Here is a 12866-nt window from a genome sequence, read left to right as displayed (position 1 = left end):
GAAAGCCAACTACAAAATAGTGATTATAGCATGCTACAACGAGTGCAGAAAATGGAACAAAAACATATACATTATTGCTCCATATGTATAGATAGTGTCTAAAAGCACACACACACACGCATGTGCACACACACAACTCCTAACACTATTTGCGTAAAGAAAAGAAAATTGTATGCCTGGAACATAAAAGGGGGAGAGACACCTCCAGCATACACTTAGCAGAATTCCAGGCCAATGAAGGTGCAACTGTGTTAGGTACTATTTTGACAATTTTTAGGCAAAATTCCATAAAATTTTCTGTTGGTTAGCAATGGCACTTTGTTCAGAATTATTAAGAGAGTGATTGAGAAAGAGATTTTACTTCTCACCACTTATTTTCAGATATACAAACTCAGCTGTCAATTCTTCAAAACGTAAATCCGTAACTTTTGCCAAATCTGCCTCTTCTATCTGTAATCCCAGCATTTCTCCACTATCCAAGGCTACAAGACAGTAACACTGTCTTTACATCCTACTTGTTGTTAGATTCAGTTCCTTCTAATATCTTATCTCCTCTCTCTCCCTCTTCTCTTTCTCTCAAAGAGGACATGTCCTAATTTCCTACCTTTCCCTTCTTTTACATCCTTTTTTTCTTCTACAGCAGATATGCACAAGAGGTGGCAGTGTAGAAAGAATTACGATCCCCATGAATCATGTTGTGCTTTAGATTAATTAAGTACTTTAGACTTCTCTGTAAGCAGAGACATGTTAGTATTCCACATCCACCTCATAAACCCATCAGTGTGTAAAATTTTATTTTTTGTGTTTTTTTTTTTTTTTTAGTAGAGATTGGGTTTCACCACGTTGGCCAGGCTGGTCTTGAACTTCTGACCTCAGGTGACCCACTCGCCTCTGCCTCCCAGAGTGCCGGGATTATAGGTGTGAGCCACCATGCCCAGCCTAAAACTTTGTTTTTGATACAACTTTGTAAGCATGATATAAGAAAGGACTTATACATTTGTTATATGAGCTAGGCAGGCCAAGATTCTGAAACTAAACTGGCACCAAAGAAAGCACGTTCACATTGGAACGCTACAACTTGACATCCTGAAGTTTAAAATGTCACGATTATGTTAGTAAAAGTTTCTAGTGAAACTCAAAAAGTGCTGAACTTGGGCAAAGGGAAAAAATGCCATGATTCTTGATGCTCTATTGATCACAGGAAACATCATTTTACTTTAGTAGTGACTGCAGTGTAAATATTACTGATCTACTTTATTGCTGTTTCGGATTTTTCAATTCCCTTCATTATACTACCAAAAAATTCTAGTATTGAAAAGTTTGCTGCACATCACTGAATTGAATTAAGCAAAGTGGGAAAAGAGAAGTACTGGAATTTCAGTTACTAGAACCATGAGACAATTTGAATTATGACAAGGGCTAGCTGAAGGAAATCTTAATTCCCTAATAATCATTCAAATTTTGATTTCCAGACCTTCAACTCTTCAATACACTTGTAGACTTAAATAATAATCCTTGGGAAAGTAGCGCTTTCCCTGAGTTCCCTCCTACTGAAAGAAAGGAACCTGGAGAATCACCAGGAGTATATTCAACCCTGATCATATGACCTATCTCATTTAATTGTTCTTTTGGTAAGACTTTTTTTCTGTGTTCACTTACCCACTTTGTTCCCCCAACAATTAATTCATTCTCCCAAACCATCGATATGAGTATCATAAAATAGAATTTATGAGTTCATCCTCATATGGGGAAATAGATAAAGCATTGCTTTAAAGAACCTGAGATTTCCCTTGCTGAATTTTTAATTAATAACAAATCTACGGCAGGAGCTTAAGGGCCTTTCATGTCGCAGCTCTGCTCTAGTTTGCTTTCAGACCAGAGAAGAGACATCTGCCAAATGCCTGGTTGAAGTGGTGTTTTGCTTTCTCTTTTCAAGTATATCTAGCAATTTGAGATGATATTTTTTCTCCGATCTGAACTACTTTGTCAGTGGGTACATTAAGCTGTGCCTCCAAATATTCCCACTAAAGCAGAAACAGGTCCATGGGACGAGCTGCTGAACAGATGATCCCTGTTTTCAGAGCTTGCACCACTGAGCACCTGCATCAGAAGCACTTTGTCGTGTGTCAGCTTTGGGGGAGAGAACCTCAACTCTAGCACAGAACACCTAGCTTTTGGGAGCAAAATCACTGTTAGCACTCAGATAGCAAAACAGCTGCCCCATATCCTCTTTCCAGTCTACAAACCCAGCGAACTCAAGGGCTACGGGATGCTGCAAGAGTCCCCTGAAGCACTGGAGATAGCGGGCAACGAAGCTGCTAAGGATTATGCCTCTGAAAAGCCAGGCCAGCTACTTCGTGGATCTCTTTATCTGTGGATTCCACTGTGCTTTTTACATTTGGGGTGAAAATATGAAATCCAACCAATATGGGAATTTTCCGCTGTGGTCCTGAACCAGGCACCAAAGGTGCTAAAACCCAAACTGGCTCCAACAATTGGAAAACTTTGGTTTCCAATGAGGAAAAAAACAAAGATTCACATAATTATACACACATTTACATATATATATATATATATGCACACACACACACATATATACACATGCACACATGCATATGCACATACAGGCACACACACCACATCCTCCAGAAAAGAAAGAATAAAATACTTGGAAATATGTGGGGGAGGAAAACAAGGATATCGATACTTTAATTTCAAAATACAATAGTATTTCCTGAGTTTTCCTCAAAAGTGGTCTTATTCACAAGTAGGAATGGGTGAAACTGTACTTTTTATATTTTATTTTTTCTTTTTAAGGAATACTATCAGTTAATCCCCCTTATTACATAGGGCTTACACAAAACAAATTAATATTTTTATCAGATTGTGTATTTCTAAAACACATTGCATTTAAACTTCCTTTTGCCAACGGGGGTTTCAACACATTTTAGCATAATTTGTAAAGACAGAACACTCTTGTACATATGTTTTCATCCTGATACACCAATAAAATGCAAGCAATAAAGCTAAGTTGAAACCAATTAGTAAATAAATGAAAGGGGATAAAAAGCATGAGTTATATAACTCTGACTTCTTAAACTGACAGAAAACTCTTTTATCAACTGCATTTTGTTTACAACATGGGTAAGCAGGTTCCTGAGATTTTTACCATCGAATTAGAGACAAATGTGTGTGTGTGTGTGTGTGTGTATGCATGCATGCATTGGGGAGAGAGAGAGAGAAAGAAATATGGCATTTTATTTAGTGTTCTGTCCAATTTCAGTTTCTCAGACTATATGCCTTTCTATACAATTGATGCTGAGTTCTTTAAGCCAAACCCAGCTGAAAGTTCAGATATGCATTTATCATAACACTTGAAATCCAATCTCTGTGCCTTTTCCTTTTTCTTTGTAAAAAGTCATTACCAAACATATTGACTTCAAACCCTGGGGACTGAGAACCAGCAAAATTTGGAACAAGGATAATAGATAACAGGTTTTTGTGAGTTTGCCTCCCTCTTAGTAATAAAGAAAATGAAGAGAATGAGATTAAAGAAGAGAAATAAAAAGTGAGCAAAGGCCCAAGACCAACGACCTCATCATTCCACAAATTAGACTGGCGTACCCTCTTAAAGGGAAAATGTTTTAGAATTTCCAGACAGCCATATCTTCTTTTCTGGAGGAAGCGTTCATCATTCGTGACAAAGGGTAGTTATTTTGTGTGATGCTTTGTGCTAGACAAATAACAACCTAATTCACGATGGGAGCTGTTCAATGATAGGTAATGATTTTTATTTGAGAAATGTGTACTAATATCACTTAACTGATTACCAAAGAGAACTTGGTCAATTTGGCTGCATTCCTCATTCTGCCTGTGCTGTAGGATTGTTTTAGTATTGGCATTGTCAGGCAGCTCCGGCACGGCACCTTTCATGCCCCATTGATTATTTTCAGACTATTAAGGAGATGCAATTCATCAGTCATTTTCAAGAAGTATTAGCTTTGTGTTTTATATGGCATTGGGCTGCACTCTTCCTGAGGGAAATAGAATGGAGGAGATACTAGGGTGGCAAATATTGCAGGACCTAAAAACCAAATGAGGTTTGGTTTCAAAGCTGTGCATCAGAAATTACTCCAGCCTAATCAATGAGAGGTCCATTTCCAGCTTTCATATTATGGGACGTTTTGGCTACTGGCAATACATATTCTTCTCAAGATTATCATGCGCCTGTTCTTAGCAATTTCGCGTCTCACATTGGCTGGAAGAAATGTTTATGCAGTTGCATTTGAAGTGTAATCCAAAAGCTTTCTGATCAAATATTTTATTCCTAGGAGACACTCAAATTCAATCACTCAGAGATAAATGCTTAGAAAGCCATGTTTAAACATCATTCTTAGCTTGACGGTAGAATATAATCCATTTTAAAGGTTCATGGTAACACTGAGGAAAAATAACCCATCATCCAACTGCATATACATTAGGCAAACCAGTCTATCTAAATGAATTGCACGGCATGACATCTGAAGAAACAGGGAGAAGATTTAAAATAGGTGAAAATAGTTTCTAGGTATTTATTTAAACATTGTAATTCTTTATCGCATGCACCCTATACCTTCAAGTTATCAAATCATATTCATGCTTTATCATTTTATGCTAAGCGTAAAATATGTCTGCAATAATATCAGAAATGGCTTTTGTTATTTGAGAACTTATGCATATAAATATTTTTCCTTTTTTTGCTCTTTTGTTATTTTAGTATATTTGTCTATGACAATGTCTGAGGACTTTTCTTTATCACTTGTTAATTGTTTCTCAGTGTTCTCATATAAGACACCAAAGAATGTCTTATTGGCCCAATGGAGGTGGCAAGACTGATTGTCAGGATGTTCTTCTAAATCATACGTGAGTGTAATCTTTAACTTACTTGATTCTCCACTTTATCTAACTACTTTCAATAAAAAATAAAGTAAATTTTTCTATTGCCAAAGCAGTGGAAATTATATCAAAATGATTTACTGAATTATTTGTAGAGTTGATGGTTCATTAGGAAGGGGGGGAAGGAAGGAAGAAAAGAAAGAGGAAAGAAGGAAGAAAAGAAAGGAAGGAAGGAGGGAGTGAAGGAAAGAAAGAGAGAGGAAAAAAGAGGAAGGAAGTTTAAGCCCATAGGAAGCAAATGTCCTGCATACTTATTTTAATTACAGGCGAAAAAAGTTTTTGCTTTGCTTTTTAAAGTTAGCATGAAAATATAAAGCTAACTTTACAAAAAGCAGGAAATATAAAATTTACTATGTCTTCCTGTGATATATTCTTTTTTTTATCCATATTTCTGGCCAGCAGTAAAAGATTCTTTGTTTCTCAAAGAGAAATAGAATTGTTTTTCAGTTTCACTGGAGTTTTAAGGTTACTTTAACTCCAATTAAACTTAATCATATTAATTATCCTTGAATCTATAATCATAATACTACTCTTTTGTTTGTTTATGATTGCTTCGCTTGAGTGCCTCAATTTTTTTTTTAAGTCTTAATGACCTGTCTTGGATAAACAGTTTATACTTGAAAATAAATGAAGACTGTTTGCTTGTGTGATATTGTTGTATAATAGAAATTTTAATCTCCTTTAAGAACACAAGGAGCTACTTGCTCCATTTACTGTCTGAAGTGAAAGAAAAGGTGCGATTATACACAGTATAAATTAAGATGTCTTGAGAGCATAGAGCTTTAGGTGATATGTTAAATTAAGGTTCTCAGATGTGCGTTTAATTAAGATATTTAATTTGAAATGTCTGTGCTCTTCTTTAATTCCAATTGATTATTAAGAATAGATTTCTTTAGGATATTTAAAAGGTGAGTAGAGGAAGATATGGTGGCTGACCTCAGAAGTTTATCTAAGATATTGCAATTGTCAAACAAATGCAGTGTTTGTCTCTACTTCACCTAGGATGTTCTGCCTGGAATCTGAGGCTGCTATTCAAATGCTAGACTCAGGTAAATCAAACATGGGACAAGTTGAAAATGCCCCTTAATTTACTAAGAGTAGCCTCCCTCTGAATCTCCAGCTTAGTTATTATTTTTGCTTACACCTGATAAAATAATTTGTACTATAGCTGTGGCTACGTATCCAAACATTTTTAAATGTCTCAGTTTGCAAATATTCACTGAGAGCTTACTATTTGGAAAGGACTATATCAATTACACTAAAAGTTGGAGAAAATTATTTGAAAGCATTCCACTCTCAAGTAGCTTACAGTCTAATTAAGAAATCACACACAAATACACACACACGAGTAAATGATTAGATGATAACATAAGATATGTTAAAAATGCCAAGTAACTTCTGTGCAAATCAGAGGAAATCTAGAGGTGTAGGTGATTCTGTAGATTGTAATGGTAAAGTATGGCCTTTCAAAAGAGGGGATTTTTGCTCCGGACTTTGAAAAAAGGCCAAAGTTAATAAGAGGAACAAACATTGACTGACTTCGCATAATATATCTGGAATTCTCCTAAGTGCTTTTCATGAATGGTGGCTTTTAAATCTCAAAATGACCACATGAGATTGCATTATTTATATTCCCTTCTACAGATAAGGCAGTTGAGGCACAGAGTGCTTAAGTTCCACAGCCAGGCGGTGCAGAGCCAGGATGTGAATGAACCTCAGAATCATGTTCCAGAACCCCTTCCCTTGATCCCCCTGCCTACCACGGCCTCCACATATCAGAAAAGCAGAGAGATGAATACGGGTCAGCATGAAGAAGCAGTTTAAGATTTCAGTGGGGTAAGAAATGGTCCACTCCAAATCGTATTCCAATGAAGTGATTAGAAAGTAGAGCTAAAACATAGGTGAGGGCCAAGGTGAAGACTTCAAAAGGCAAATTAAGTTGATTAGGCCTTTGTCCTAAAGCAGGACGGAGTCACTGAAGACTCTCCAGTTTACTGCTGACATGGCAAGGTGTCCTTTTCAGAGCGTGTTCAGGCTCAGAGGCCAGGATGATTTGACTTTCTATGGAAAGCTAACACCCATCAGTTATTGACTACTTATGCTCCCTTTAGCTTGGTATCTACGAAACCTGAAATTTACTTGTTTTTTATTTGATTCACTATTTTCCTCTTTGTGTTTTGAATGATAACCTTTATCTATACTTCGGTTGTTTCTTAACGGAAACAAAAAGGCAGTGTGGGGGCTTGGAAAATTGACAAACTAGATTTGAATCTGGGTATCAGTGCTTACTAGCTGCAGGAATTCATGTAACTTATGTAATCCTTCTATATTTCAGTTTCCTTTCTCAAAAATGAGGAAAAAATAGCCCTAATGATGAAATGAAAAAATGCAAGTGAGTGAACATTGTAACAACTTCAATGATAATAAGAACCAGCATTGGTTTGCAGCTTAGCGCATGGCAGACACTGTGCAGGGTGCCTGATACAACCTACTGTGCTCAACTCAGGACACTTTCCTTAGGTACTCGCTTGTAGTATAGCAAAGAGGACCAACAAGGCAAGTTATTTTCCCAGCCTCAGGAATAAGTAAAGGCAGAGCAAGGATTTGACATCACTTAAGTCTGATTCAGAAAAAAATAATTTGGTCTTTTCTACTGGATGGCCTCACAATTGCTTACTGGTTGATAACACTATACTTCCCAAACCATGGCTCCTTACCATCTCCACACACTATGCTCATAACACAAACTGTCTGCATTTTGCTGTCTAACATCTTCCTATCTACTATTACTATATACTTCATCTGATTCCCAGAACACTCTTCCTGAAGCGCTGAGTTGATCATGTCATTCCACTGCACAAAATCTTTGAATGGCTCCCTGCTTCTCATAACCTAATGATTAAGATGAAAGCCAAGATCCTCACGAAAGGGTCTACCTTTATGATGGCATCTTTCTCCAGCACCTGTGAATAAAACCCTCTTCTCCATCCAGTGAGCTCACTATTTCACTGCTTGAACATACCTTGAGCTTTCTTATGAGTAAGTCTCAGCTAGAGGGAGATAGAGACAAATGCATTATGTTTTTTCATGAAACTTATCAAGGCATTCCAACTATACGAGAAGATTCATAAAGGCATGGCTAAGCTTGTCTTGGTCACTTCCATGATGTTCCCAGCACCTAACATGCACATAATGGGGATATAGATATATACACAGACACACATACATATGCATACAAACCTACATGTAATAAAAGAATGAACAACCATCTGCCTAGAGTTATGATAGCTGAGTCAATTTACTTTAGGGATTGTTATTTGTGACCCTCAAAAGGGCCTCCCAAAGTAAATGTTTCAGTTTACAAATAAAGAAGCTGAGCATCAGAGGACCTTAAGAACTTTGCCAAAGGTCACTCAGATCTCAAGGAAAAGCTCCCCAACTCCATCTGACTCAAAAGCAAGCCTTTCCACAGTATGCATCTTTTCACAATGGCTGTGTCATGCCGATAGATTCTCCTTTCTCTGTCTCAGGTTTCTCCCATTTAAGTAACTGTCATAGACTTAAGGTCATTTCAGATGGTCCCCTATTTTAACACTTGATGATTCTGTACGTCTGTCTGTGAAATCCAGAGAGGATTTCTTAAAGTAAATATAGTTTGTTTGAAGTTCTTTGTGATCACAGCTACTGTTTTAATTCACCAACACTCAACAAGAAGTCTACAGCAACCATCACGTTGATGCTACCCATCAACAGTCCAGGAACCACAGCTCCCTTTACTAATTTAATTTATTCTCTGTTCTGTTCCATTGATCTATATCTCTGTTTTGGTACCAGTACCATGCTGTTTTGGTTACTGTGGCCTTGTAGTATAGTTTGAAGTCAGGTAGCGTGATGCCTCCAGCTTTGTTCTTTTGGCTTAGGATTGACTTGGCGATGCGGGCTCCTTTTTGGTTCCATATGAACTTTAAAGTAGTTTTTTCCAATTCTGTGAAGAAAGTCATTGGTAGCTTGATGGGGATGGCATTGAATCTATAAATTACCTTGGGCAGTATGGCCATTTTCACGATATTGATTCTTCCAACCCGTGAGCATGCAATGTTCTTCCATTTGTTTGTATCCTCTTTTATTTCATCGAGCAGTGGTTTGTAGTTCTCCTTGAAGAGGTCCTTCACGTCCCTTGTAAGTTGGATTCCTAGGTATTTTATTCTCTTTGAAGCAATTGAGAATGGGAGTTCACTCATGATTTGGCTCTCTGTTTGTCTGTTATTGGTGTATAAGAATGCTTGCGATTTTTGTATATTGATTTTTTATCCTGAGACTTTGCTGAAGTTGCTTATCAGCTTAAGGAGATTTTGGGCTGAGACAATTTATTCTCACCTTTTAGAAACTCCTGGGATACAAAGCCAGACTGGTTGCATGAAGCTGGGGAACAGGTTGAAATCTCTGGAGATGAGGGCATGAAGCAATAAATCTTTCTCTTTCCCCTCCAGTTTGACAAACTGAAGACTCAGAACCTCCTAGGTGCACAAGACCCCATTAGATTTCCTTACGTGGAGAGGAAAGTTCATGACAGTCCTGATGCTGATCTCAGGCTGTGGGGGTGTGGCTTGGGGATACAAGTGGACTCTAACCTTATCCCTTATCGACAACAACAAAAAATAGTTTGGAAGTTATGGAGACCATACAAAATGTTTCAAGAAGCAAGTCAATGAAACAGATCCAGCATAGAAAGTCAGGGCACACAGCGCATCAGAGAGTGCATCAACGTACCAGGTGAGTCAACTCACATAGAAAGAGCTGCCTCTCTAAAAGGCAGAGGCCACCAAGCATTTGACAAAAGACACTGATTTTTTTGTTCAACAAAAATCCATTAAGGACACTGGAAAAGAGAGAGAGGGAGAGAGAAAAAGGAGGATGGCAGCTCACTGGCAGGCACAACGTAATTACAGCTATTAAATTTTTTTCCTAAAGCAGTTATTTGTGGTTCCTCCAAACTCTAATGTGTTTTTATGTTGCAGACTGTTGTGATTGGGGCAGGCTGCTTGACATTTGCAAGGTTCCATTGCTATTAAAAAGAATGATGTTATCAAGAGGAAAGCGAGGCGACAAAGCAAAATTAATTAACACCACCATCTAACAAAGCAAAATAAATTAAATGATGGTTGACTTACATTGTGTACTTCCAAACGGTGACTGAGGGAAAACCTAAGCTTTTAACCCCCTATGCTCTGAGCTTAGCACCATGGGCGAGTGAGCTCCTGTGCAAATGAAGGACACTCTATGTTCCATGTTTCTACACAGGCAAGCTAACTGGTAAGCCATTCATATCCTTCAATAATAAAATTGTTGCTTGTGCTTTCTACAGAGAGGGCAGCAGATGGAACACTGTAGGGAATGTTTTCCCTAAGTCTGTATTGCCTCCAAGCATGCTTAAAAGAAATATTATTAGTTTTGCCACACATTGAACATAAATGAGGATAAACCAGCTGGTTAATTTTAAACCGATTAGAACCCACAATGACCCCAGTTTCCGTGGGTTCTATGGTGCCAGTGATCTGTCTGTCACTTTGCACGTGCCAGTGTCACCAATAATGGCTAGAACAAGTTGCCCAAAGCTACCACAAAACAACAGTGGCTTTCTAGAAAATGCTTGATGGCGTAGAAATGAATACTGCTGTAAGTAGTTACCTCTGTCAGTCAGTAAATGCGGACCTATGCAGCTTGAACCCTGTGACCAGAACTGTGCTACAGGTGTAGAGGGACGTAAGAGAAATATGGTTCGCTGCCTACAAGAGTGTATAATCTGGTTGGAATGGTGAGATATGATCAGGTGCAACAAACAGAGCAAGATAATGATATACAATGTGTGTGTATGTAAATACGCATATGTACATGTATATATAAAACGAGAAGTTATATTGATCTACATGCAGTTACAAACATAAAGCTATATTGCTATATCTAATAAAGTGTTCAGTTTTCTTCTTTTGAAATTAACCCACTACTTCACATTTCTAACATATTTTACATTGTGTTTTCGAAGCACTTTAGTCTATAGTATTTGGTCATCAAAACGTGACTGAATCATTGCATGAAATAATTAAAAGACCAGCAGGACCACCACGAATAGTCCCATTGTATAGATTAGTCATGGGCCTAGTGAAGTCATGCTACATATGAGAGCAAAAGACTAGTATGTTGTTGCAATAGTGCACAGATTGCTGATTTTTCATTAAACTTAAGTATCAGAGAAAAAAGAGAGATCACTGTGAACTGAGAATGTTCTAGAATATGTTGCAGAGGAGAAGAGGAGAGGGAGGCCTGAGGAAGGGAAGAATAGGTGCTCTGAGCAATGGCCACAAGCAAAGGTTACATTTACCTCGTCCTAGTTTCTCTCCTTGGGGAGCCACTCTTAGAGAGACCATTCTGAGCAGATATTACCATCTGCTCCCCACCATAGACAGTATTTTTTCCTTTAAGTTCTGGGACACATATGCAGGATGTGTAGGTTTGTTACATAGGTAAACACGTGCCATGGTGGTTTGCTGCACCTATCAAGCTATTACCTAGGTACTAAGCTCGGCACACATTAGCTATTTTTCCTGTTGCTCTCCCCGCCTTCATAGACAGTATTTCAAAGCATGCCAATGGGTTTAACAGGTACTCATTTTTTAAATCAGTAATCAAACAGCTGTGATTAATTAGTAGGCACACATAAAATTCACAGAAAGTAAATATCCAGGCAGGGCGCGGTGGCTCACGCCTGTAATCCCAGCACTTTGGGAGGCTGAGGAGGGCAGATCACGAGGTCAGGAGTTTGAGACCAGCCTGACCAACATAGTGAAACTCCGTCTCTACTAAAAATACAAAAATTAGCCGGGCGTGGTGGCACGTGCCTGCAGTCCCAGCTACTCGGGAGGCTGAGGCAGGAGAATCACTTGAACTCGGGAGGCGAAGGTTGCAGTGGGCCGAGATTGCACCGCTGCACTCCAGCCTGGCAACAGAGCGAGACTCCGTCTCAAAAAAGAAAAAAAGAGAGTAAATGTCCAAGTAAAACTGCACCTGTAAATATTTGCACATTAATAAGAATAGCCTTTCCTTAAAGCCCATAAAATAACCAAACATCAAGAACAGCTCTGTTCCTGAGGAAATCTCAGGACCAAAAACTGTTATCCATTGTACCTATTGCCAAACTAACACTACCTTTTAGGGGAACTTATTTTCAATGGCGATCATACAAAGGAACAGGTCATAAAGTTTGTACTGCCCCAGTGGGAAATTTCTAGAGTTTATTTATAAGAAATAGGCTCCTTAGGCTTATTGCAATAATAGAAAAGATAGACCCAAAATACCTCCAAAAATGGAGGGTTTTGACTACCACCAGTAAGTCAGCCGTTGTTCAAGGAGAACAAACAGAGATAAGAGGATATGAACGTCAATGCAGGTTATTATTACTAAATGGAGCTCACTAAGCTCAGCATCCCTGACACAGTGTATTTTAGAAGCTATAAATTTCAACCTAGGCCAAGCTTTCCAGCAACTTTTTAAAAATTTTTTATTACGAGTTCAGGGATACAAGTGCAGGTTTGTTACATAGGTAAACTTGTGTCATGGGGGTTTGTTGTATTGGTTATTTTATCACCCAGGTATTAAACCCAGTAATCATTAGTTATTCCTCCTGATCCTCTCCCTCCTCCCACCCACTACCCTCCGAAAGGCCTCAGTGTGTGCTGTTCTTCTCTATGTTTCCATGTGTTCTCATCATTCAGCTCCATCTTACACGTGAGAACATCCAGTATTTGGTTTTCTGTCCCTGTGTTAGTTTGCTAAGGATAATGGCCTGGAAGACAACTTAGGCAACACTATTCAGAACATAGGCATGGGCAAAGATTTCATGACGAAACTGCCGAAGGCAACTGCAACAAAAGCAA

Source organism: Nomascus leucogenys, chromosome 8 (assembly GCF_006542625.1).
Source record: "Nomascus leucogenys isolate Asia chromosome 8, Asia_NLE_v1, whole genome shotgun sequence".
Taxonomy (NCBI): Eukaryota; Metazoa; Chordata; class Mammalia; order Primates; family Hylobatidae; genus Nomascus; species Nomascus leucogenys.
The sequence above is the reverse complement of the archived record's forward strand: the minus strand, read 5'-3'. Positions refer to the sequence as shown.